This window comes from Staurois parvus, unplaced genomic scaffold, assembly GCF_062004578.1.
Source record: "Staurois parvus isolate SC_StPar_1 unplaced genomic scaffold, SC_StPar_1.0 ptg000115l, whole genome shotgun sequence".
NCBI classification, from domain to species: domain Eukaryota; kingdom Metazoa; phylum Chordata; class Amphibia; order Anura; family Ranidae; genus Staurois; species Staurois parvus.
Window position 1 is genome coordinate 2,211,081 of NW_028317911.1, and position 10,262 is coordinate 2,221,342.

Here is a 10,262-nt window from a genome sequence, read left to right on the forward strand (position 1 = left end):
CCCTGACCCTCTATTTGGACAGTGCTTATTGGCCCTGTGCTGATCACATGCACTCTCCCAAGAAAAAAAAACCTATCTAGCAATACATACTAAACTGAGCATGTGCAGTTTGCCCCAAAGGCTCTGTTCTATCAGGAGATGGATTGGAGACAGTGGAAGAAGGGGAGGATCAGAAAAGACAGGTTCAAACATCCTTTTTTCACAATGCGGAGTATTAACCCCTTAGGTTCCACAGTAAGTATAACAAGCATGCTTTACTGCATACAGTGCCTTGAAAAAGTATTCATACCCACTGAAATGTTCCACATTTTGGCATGTTACAACCAAAAGCGTAAATGTATTTTTTTGGGATTTTATGTGATAGACCAACACAAAGTGGCACAGAATTCTGAAGTGGAAGGAAAATGATAAATGGTTTTCAACATTTTTACAAATATATACCTGAAAAGTGCGGTGTACATTTGTATTCAGCCCCCCGGAGTCAATACTTTGTAGAACCACCTTTCGCTGCAATTACAGCTGCAAGTCTTTTTGGGGATATCTCTATCAGCTTTGCACATCTAGAGAATGACATTTTTGCCCATTCTTCCTTACAAAATAGCTCTAGTTTTGCCTGATTGGATGGAGAGCATTTGTGAACAGCAATTTTAAAGTCTTGCTACAGATTCTCAATTGGATTTAGGTCTGGACTTTGACTAGGCCATTCCAACACATGAAAATGCTTTGATCTAAACCGTTCCATTGTAGCTCTGGCTGTATGTTTAGGGTCGTTGTCCTGCTGGAAGGTGAACCTCCGCCGCAGTCTCAAGTCTTTTCCAGACTCCAACAGGTTTTCTTCTGAAATTGCCCTTTATTTGGCTCCTTCCATCTTCTCAACTTTGACCAGCTTCACTGTCCCTGCTGAAAAAAAGCATCCCTACAACATGATGCTGCCACCACCATGTTTCACAATGGGTATGGTGTGTTCAGGGTGATGTGCAGTGTTAGTTTTCCGCCACACATAGCGTTTTGCTTCTAGGCCAAAATATTCAATTTTGGTCTCATCTGACTAGAGCACCTTCTTCCACATGTTTGCTGTGTCCTCCACATGGCTTCTTGCAAACTGCAAACAGGAATTCTTATTGCTTTCTTTCAGCAATGGCTATCTCGTTTTCACTCTTCCATAAAGGCCAGATTTGTGGAGTGCGCGACTAATTGTTGTCCTGTGGATAGATTCTCCCACCTGAGCTGTGGAACTTTTTGGCTGCTTCTCTGACTAATGCTCCCCTTACCCGGCCTGTCAGTTTAGGTGGACGGCCATGTCTTGGTAGGTTTGCAGTTGTGCCATACTCTTTCCATTTTTGGATGATGGATTGAACAGTTCTCCGCGAGATGTTCAAAGCTTGGGATATTTTTTTTATAACCTAACCCTGCATTAAACGTATCCACAAATTTATCTGTGACCTGTCTGGTGTGTTCCTTGGCCTTCATGATGCTGTTTGTTCACTAATGTTCTCTAGCAAACCTCTGAGGGCTTCACAGAACAACTGTATTTATGCTGAGATTAAATTATACACAGACTCTATTTATTAATTAGGTGAGTTCTGAAGGCAATTGGTTCCACTAGATTTTAGTTAGGGGTATAAAAGTAAAGGGGGCTGACTACAAATGCACGCCACACTTTTCAGATATTTATTTGTAAAAAATTTGAAAACCATTTATCATTTTCCTTTCACTTTGTGTTGGTCTATCACATAAAATCCCAATAAAATACATTTATATTTTTGGTTGTAACATGCCAAAAAGTGGAAACTTTCAAGGGGTATGAATACTTTTTCAAGGCACTGTAGACAGATTGATTTTACTGTTGTGGGTTTAGTAACACTTTAAATGTGTTAGCTGCATTCTTTTTTTAGGATTTTTTTCCTTTCAATCATTTTTACTTAGCCAGTAACACATTTCCTTTCTTAGGGTGTCACCACTCTGGATAGAGGAGGAACAGAGACACCTTTGGACAGCAGCATTATCAGTCTGTTGGAGGGTAGTGTTAGATGCACTAGCAAATTTAGATAGACAAAATAAAGCCAAACTCCAAGTAACACATTTTAGGCATTTACAGAAACAGTTTATTTGCCTTTTAGGATAAAGGTTTTACATAAATGAATAAAAGCTGAACAGCTGAGCTGGGTCTTAACCCTCTAACTGCCACTTTTGTTGGACAGCTTGGTCTGTTAGATGAAGTTGAAAAATACCAGACTTGCTGGCTAGATCACCAGGTGAAAATAAAGTAAAAAAGCCTAAAAAGGAAACTAATGCAGTCACCATATCTAAAAATCTACAATAAAATAAATTTTTGTCTTTGGGATTCATACTTTAGGGTCTGTGTGTACCACCCTTTACCTGAAACTGAAGTTTTTGCTAAAGGCTTCAAGAAAGCTGGTCAAAGGTCATTGAAAGCTGGGCAAATACAATTTAGACTGTAAGCTTCGTGGGCAGGGCCCTACTATTCCTTCTGTATTGAAATGTAATTGTACTGACTCCCTTTATATTGTAAATACCTGAACAAACTGTTTTAACACTATATAAATCCTGTATAATATTCATTTTAAAAGCTTGCTTTACACTCTGCTCTTATACAAGCTGAATACACATGGGTACAAAGTGTCCAGTGTAATATTTCTGCACAAGGTTGCCTTTTTCTACAGTTACAGTTGCAAGAAAAAGTATGTGAGCCCCTTAGGATTTTTTGCATGAATTGGGCATAAAATGTGCTCTGAACGTCATCTAAGTCACAACAATAGAAGAACACAGTCTGCTGAACATAATACTACACAAACATTAGATGTTGCCATGGTTTAATTGGACATAACATGTAAACATTCACAGTGCAGGGAGGAAAAAGTATGTGAGGCCCTAGCTTAATGACTTCTCCCAGAGCTAATTGGAGCCAGGAGTAAGCCAACCTTGACTCCAGTCAGTGTGATGATATTGGATGTGTTGCTGACAGCTGTCCTGCCCTTAAAAAACACACACCTGTTTTGGGTTTACTGGTTTCAAGAAGCACTGTCTGATGTGAACCATGCCTCGCAGAAAAGAGCTCTCAGAAGACCTACGATCAAGAATTTTTGACTTGCATGAAGCTGGAAAGGGTTACAACAGTATCTCCAAAAGCCTTGATGTTCATGTGTCCACGGTAAGACAGACTGTCTACAAATGGAGAAAGTTTAGCACTCTTGCTACTCTCCCTAGGCATGGTCATCCTGTAAAAATGACTGCAAGAGCACAGCGCAGAATGCTGCATGAGGTAAAGAAGAATCCCAGAGTGTCAGCTAAAGACCTACAGAAATCTCTGGCACATGCTAACATTTTTGTTGACACATCTACAATAAGGAAAACATTAAACAAGAATGGAGTACATGGGAGGACACCACGGAGGATGCCATTGCTGTCCAAAAAGAATATTGCAGCACGTTTGAAGTTTGCAAAAGAGCACCTGGATGTTCCACAGCACTACTGGCAAAATATACTGTGGACAGATGAAACCAAGATTGAGTTGTTTGGGAAGAACACACAACACTATGTGTGGAGAAAAAAAGGCACAGCACACCAACATCAAAACCTCATCCCCACTGTAAAACATGGCAGAGGGAGCATCATGGTTTGGGGCTGCTTTGCTGCCTCAGGGCCTGGACGGATTGTTGTCATTGATGGGAAAATGAATTCCAGAGTTTATCAAGACATTTTGCAGGAAAACGTACGACCATCTCTCCACCAACTGAAGGTCCGCAAAGGATGGGTGATGCAACAGGACAATGACCCAAAGCATACAAGTAATTCAACAAAACAATGGCTGCAACAGCACAGAATACGCCTTCTGGAGTGTCCCAGTCAGAGTCCTGACCTCAACCCGATTGAAATGCTGTGGCATGACCTTAAGAGAGTGATTCACACCAGACATCCCAAGAATATTGCTACACTGAAACAGTTTTGTGAAGAGGAGTGGTCCAAAATTACTCCAGATTGTTGTGCAGGTCTGATCTGCAACTACAGGAAATGTTTGGTTGAGGTTATTGCTGCCAAAGGAGGGTCAACCAGTTATTAAGTCCAAAGGTTCACATACTTTTTCCTCCCTGCACTGTGAATGTTTACATGTTATGTGCAATTAAACCATGGCAACATCTAATGTTTGTGTAGTATTATGTTCAGCAGACTGTGTTCTTCTATTGATGACGTTCAGAGCACATTTTATGCCCAATTTATGCAAAACTCCACGTAATCCCAAGGGGTTCACATACTTTTTCTTGCAACTGTATGTACAAAATCATGAGTTGGCCATTCCAAATCATACCTGAATATATCTTTAGGATTGGTTAATAATTTATTTAATTAGGTGTGTCTTGTAAAAAAGATAAGTGATTAAAACAGACAGGGCAAGTAAAATAAAATAAAAAAAAAAATACAGAATGTTGCTTAGCCTTTTACAATACTTTCACGCTACTTCACTGAAGTAGCTCATTGCAGCTTAACCGCTGTGTGGTCATGCCAAGAAGCTATAAATAGGCGCTGCTTAATCTTGCCCAAGAAGTGTACAATAAATCTCTTACATAAAAAGATTACCATGATTAACAAGCCAGGAAACTCTATATCTCACCAGTATTGTATTAAAATGATGGCTTGAGAGGTTTTGTAAGTAGTAATGATAGATAAACATTCATGTGTCATTTACAGTGTTCTTCTAAAACATGGTTAAAGGAAAATCTTAAAAACTAGTACTTAAAAGTATAAACAGCTGCTAAAAATAATCTTTCTATTCAGCACTAATAGCCTTTAAAAAGGCAGTGAATACTCTAACTGAGCAGGAATTCAACAGTCACAAAGAATGTCTGGAAAAATCAAGTAATGGGTCAAAGAAATAAGGCTTGAGTGTAAAGGAGTTAGTTGTATCTTTGGATCTTTGAATACTGGAAAGGAAATAAACTTCATATGAAAGCTTTAGCCTCCAGGATATTAAGCCATAATGTGCATATCTGAATACTGAACACATTTGTGCTTTGTAGTACACTTATATTCACACTGCCCTTCTTCAGCAAAGTGATGGCTGCAGTACCTCTCATCACCGGCGCATTCATTAGCCTGGTCTTCTTCTGAGTTTGGAGTTTTCGGTTCCTCTTGGGTGGCCAGGTCAGGATGACGTAGTCCAGTACATGCACACACAAGTTATTTTTGTCCCAGAGATGTACACTGAACTGTGCATGTGTGGCTCACTCCACAAAAAAAAAAAAAAAACAATGACAGGAGTTGAGAAACTTTTATGAAAGGAGAGATAGACTATATTGCCAAAAGTATTGGGACGCCTGCCTTTGCACATACAGTGGGGATCGAAAGTTTGGGCACCCCAGCTAAAAATTTGTATTAATGTGCATAAAGAAGCCAAGGAAAGATGGAAAAATCTCCAAAAGGCATCAAATTACAGATTAGACATTCTTATAATATGTCAACAAAAGTTAGATTTTATTTCCATCATTTACACTTTCAAAATAACAGAAAACAAAAAAATGGCGTCTGCAAAAGTTTGGGCACCCTGCAGAATTTATGGCATGCACTGCCCCCTTTGCAAAGCTGAGACCTGCCAGTGTCATGGATTGTTCTCAATCATCGTCTGGGAAGACCAGGTGATGTCAATCTCAAAGGTTTTAAATGCCCAGACTCATCTGACCTTGCCCCAACAATCAGCACCATGGGTTCTTCTAAGCAGTTGTCTAGAAAACTGAAACTGAAAATAGTTGACGCTCACAAAGCTGGAGAAGGCTATAAGAAGATAGCAAAGCGTTTTCAGATGTCAATATCCTCTGTTCAGAATGTAAATAAGAAATGGCAGTCATCAGGAACAGTGGAAGTTAAAGCAAGATCTGGAAGACCAAGAAAAATATCAGACAGAACAGCTCGCAGGATTGTGAGAAAAACAATTCAAAACACATGTTTGACTGCACAATCCCTCCAGAAAGATCTGGCAGACACTGGAGTTGTGGTACACTATTCCACTATAAAGAGATACTTGTACAAATATGGTCTTCATGGAAGAGTCATCAGAAGAAAACCTCTTCTACGTCCTCACCACAAAAATCATCGTTTGAACTTTGCAAATGAACATATAGACAAGCCTGATGCATTTTGGAAACAAGTTCTGTGGACCGATGAGGCTAAAATTGAACTTTTTGGCTGGAATGAGCAACGGTACGTTTGGAGAAGAAGGGGCACAGAATTTAATGAAAAGAACCTCTGTCCAACTGTTAAGCATGGGGTTGGATCAATCATGCTTTGGGGTTGTGTTGCAGCCAGTGGCACAGGGAACATCTCACGAGTAGAAGGAAAAATGGATTCAATAAAATTTCAGCAAATTTTGGATGGTAACTTGATGCCATCTGTGAAAAAGCTGAAGTTAAAGAGAGGATGGCTTCTACAAATGGATAATGATCCTAAACACACCTCAAAATCCACGGGGGATTACATCAAGAGGCGTAAACTGAAGGTTTTGCCATGGCCTTCACAATCTCCTGACCTCAACATAATTGAAAATCTATGGATAGACCTTAAAAGAGCAGTGCGTGACAGACAGCCCAGAAATCTCAAAGAACTGGAAGACTTTTGTAAGGAAGAATGGGCAAAGATACCTCAAACAAGAATTGAAAGACTCTTGGCTGGCTACAAAAAGCGTTTACAAGCTGTGATACTTGCCAAAGGGGGCAGTACAAGATATTAACTCTGCAGGGTGCCCAAACTTTTGCAGACGCCATTTTTTTGTTTTCTGTTATTTTGAAAGTGTAAATGATGGAAATAAAATTAACTTTTGTTGACATATTATAAGAATGTCTAATCTGTAATTTGATGCCTTTTGGAGATTTTTCCATCTTTCCTTGGCTTCTTTATGCACATTAATACAAATTTTTAGCTGGGGTGCCCAAACTTTCGATCCCCACTGTACATGAATTTTAATGGAATCCCAGTCTTAGTCCATAGGGTTCAATATTGAGTTGGCCCACCCTTTGCAGCTATAACAGCTTCAACTCTTCTGGGAAGGCTGTCCACAAGGTTTAGGAGTGTGTCTATGGGAATGTTTGACCATTCTTCCAGAAGCACATTTGTGAGGTCAGGCACTGATGTTGGACTAGAAGGTCTGGCTCGCAGTCTCTGCTCTAATTCATCCCAAAGGTGTTCTGTCAGGTTGAGATCAGGACTTTGTGCAGGCCAGTCAAGTTCCTCCACCCTAAGCTCACTCATCCATGTCTTTATGGACTTTGCTTTGTGCACAGTCATGTTGCAACAGGAAGGAAACTGTTCCCACAAAGTTATACGCATGAAATTGTCCTAAATGTCTTGGTATGCTGACTGCTTAAGAGTTCCCTTCACTGGAACTAAGGGGCCAAGCCCAACCTCTGAAAAACAACCTCACACCATAAATCCCCCCTCCACCAAACTTTACACTTGGCATAATGCAGTCAGGCAAGTACCGTTCTCCTGGCAACCGCCAAACCCAGACACGTCCATTGGATTGCCAGAGAAGCGAGATTTGTCACTCCAGAGAACACATCTCCACTGCTCTAGAGTCCAGTGGCGGCATGCTTTACACCACTGCATCTGACGCTTTGCATTGTACTTGGTGATGTAAGGCTTGAATGCAGCTGCTCGGCCATGGAAATCCATTCCATGAAGATCTCTATGCACTGTTGTTGTGCAAATCTGAAGGTTACATGAAGTTTGGAGGTCTTTCACTATTGACTCTGCAGACAGTTGGCGACTTCTGTGCACTGTTCGTTTCAGCATGTGTTGACCCCGCTTTGTCATGTTACGTGACCTATCACTTGGTGGCTGAGTTGCTGTTGTTTCTAGATGCATCCACTTTGTTATAATACCACTGACAGTTGACTGTGGAATATTTAGTAGAAAGGAAATTTCACAGATGGACCTATTGTACGGGTGGCAACCTATCACAGTACCACGCTTGAATTCACTGAGCTCCTGAGAGCGACCCATTCTTTCACACATGTTTGTAGAAGCAGGCTGCATGCCTAGGTGATTGATTTTATACACCTGTGGTCATGGAGGTGATTGGAACACCTGAATCCAATGATTTGGAGGGGTGTCCCAATACTTTTGACAATATAGTGTATATGAAGACTCTTCTCTGTCATAAAAAGTCTAAATGTCAGCTTTTTTTTTTTTTTTTTTTTTTAAGTCCGCAAACGTGCAACTATAACGAAAAACCCGTAAGTGTTCACAAAAAATGTGCAAGTGCAAAACACCACACGAAAAAGTGCACTTAGGGGTGTGTTTGTCCTACCCCCGAAAGGGTTGGACCGTTCACCCGATCCCCCGGGGCACGAAGCTCCTGACAGGGACAAGGTTCCCATTTGGTCCTCCTGGCCAAAAGGCCTGGTGGACCACCGTTCCTTATGCCCAGCCGAAGCCGGACATCCAGTACTAGGCAAGGGGGTTCTCCCGAAGAGAAAACCCCCTAGGGATCAGGGGAGGAAGGAACCGTATGGCCACACATCCTCCCCCTAGACTTCAGGTGAGGCCCGAGGACCCACACCCTCCATCCGTGAAAAACACACACATAAGAACAGAAAAAGTGACAAAACGTGGGAGTGGTAAATAAATAGAAAATAAAAAAGTGGTACCGTGCCTAATAGTGCACAGACCAGGCCCTGAGGCCTGTAGCAAAAATTGCCCCGGACTTAGCCAAAAGACCTGGTCCTTAAGGCGCTGTGCAAAAAGAAGTGAAAAACAGTGACCATGTGTCATCTTCACACCGTGGGGTCCCACACCCAAGTGTTACTAGTGACACCCCTGAGGCGACTACTCAGGGGGCACTGAGTTTGCGGACTTTTTGCGTCCCCAGCCCCAGGCCAGACCAAGGTAGATCCATCCAAATCAGGAGGTACTGGGTCTTTCCAGTCTTCTCAGAGGAATTACTCCCGGGGCCCCAGCTTATACTCGTGGCGCTCCCCGGTTTCTGTCCCTCCGGTACTAGCCTTCCGGACCCCCATCATACCAGTGAGGGTACTATACAACAACCATCCCCGCAAAGCTAGAATGGTCGGGAGCACCCCCACTGGACACTGATAAGAACAGATACTACACTTGATCTTAGCCAAAAGGCCGAGAAGCCTAAATGTCAGCTTTGTATAAAAAAAAGTGACTTTACTTGTATTATAACCAGGTGCTCCCCATAGGTGTATTACACATGCACAAAAATGTAATCAGAGTACATGGGGGTGTGTAATACACCCTGTTCTTTTGTCGCCTCCATCCCCCTTTCCCCCTACATCTGCATGCAATTTGAGTTGTGTGTAAATACAGAAGCTATTCCAGAAGCTACTGGACGCTATATACAGTTCAGTAACTGGATTCAGAACTAAAAATTAACATTTCTACTGTTTCACTTATCTGCAGATCACAGGGATGAGCTTCGATCTGCATATGTTGTCAGTTAAAGTACCCTAAGGCACCTTTCAGACTGGGTGGATCCATCATCTGATCCGCTTGCTCAGCAGGAGATCTCTCTGCTGATCCCCGCTGAGCAAGTGGATGGCAGGCCTGTGTCCACTCCGCTGCTGCAGAGCGGACATAGACATAACGGGGTTTATTTACTAAAGCTGGAGAGTCCAAAATCAGACTCCCTTCTGCAGAGAAACCAATCAGCTTCCAGGTTTCATTGCCAAAGCTTCATTGAACAAGCTGAGGTTAGAAGCTGATTGGTTTCTATGCAGAAGGGAGTCTGATTTTGGACTCTCCAGCTTTAGTAAATAAACCCCAACCTGTCTGTTTCCATCTGACTGTCATCTGATCCGCCAGACTGTTTTTAGCGGACAGGATCGGACGCCAGTGGGTGTCTGTTGACGCCCGCCAGTCCATAGAGGGCTATGGATGGTCCGATCAGGTCCGCTTGAAAAACTGATAGATGGACTCAATTGGACTGTCAGTGCAAAAGGGGCCTTACAAGTAAAAAAAAAAATAATTATTTATTTATTTTTTTAATAACAATTCTTGTTAACTCTTAGTTTACCTTAATCAGCACTAATTAACTTCTTCTTCCCCTTCTCCCATAAACTTTTATTTTCCTGTTCTTTGTTTCTGCTTTTTTTACCATTCATATTTAAACCCATATGAATACAGTAGGTTGGCTGCTCAATATGGGCACCATACAGAGAATGTCTGGACCAATGTAACTCTGTAAAAATATATCACGCCTGGAATGCATCTTTAGGCCTCATGCACACTGG

At 41.7% G+C, this 10,262-nt stretch overlaps 1 pseudogene; it reads right to left on the reverse strand.

The window, feature by feature from the left end:
* Positions 1-9,034: 9,034 nt before the first annotated feature.
* Positions 9,035-9,150, reverse strand: LOC149467333 (U2 spliceosomal RNA; annotated as a pseudogene).
* Positions 9,151-10,262: the final 1,112 nt, after the last annotated feature.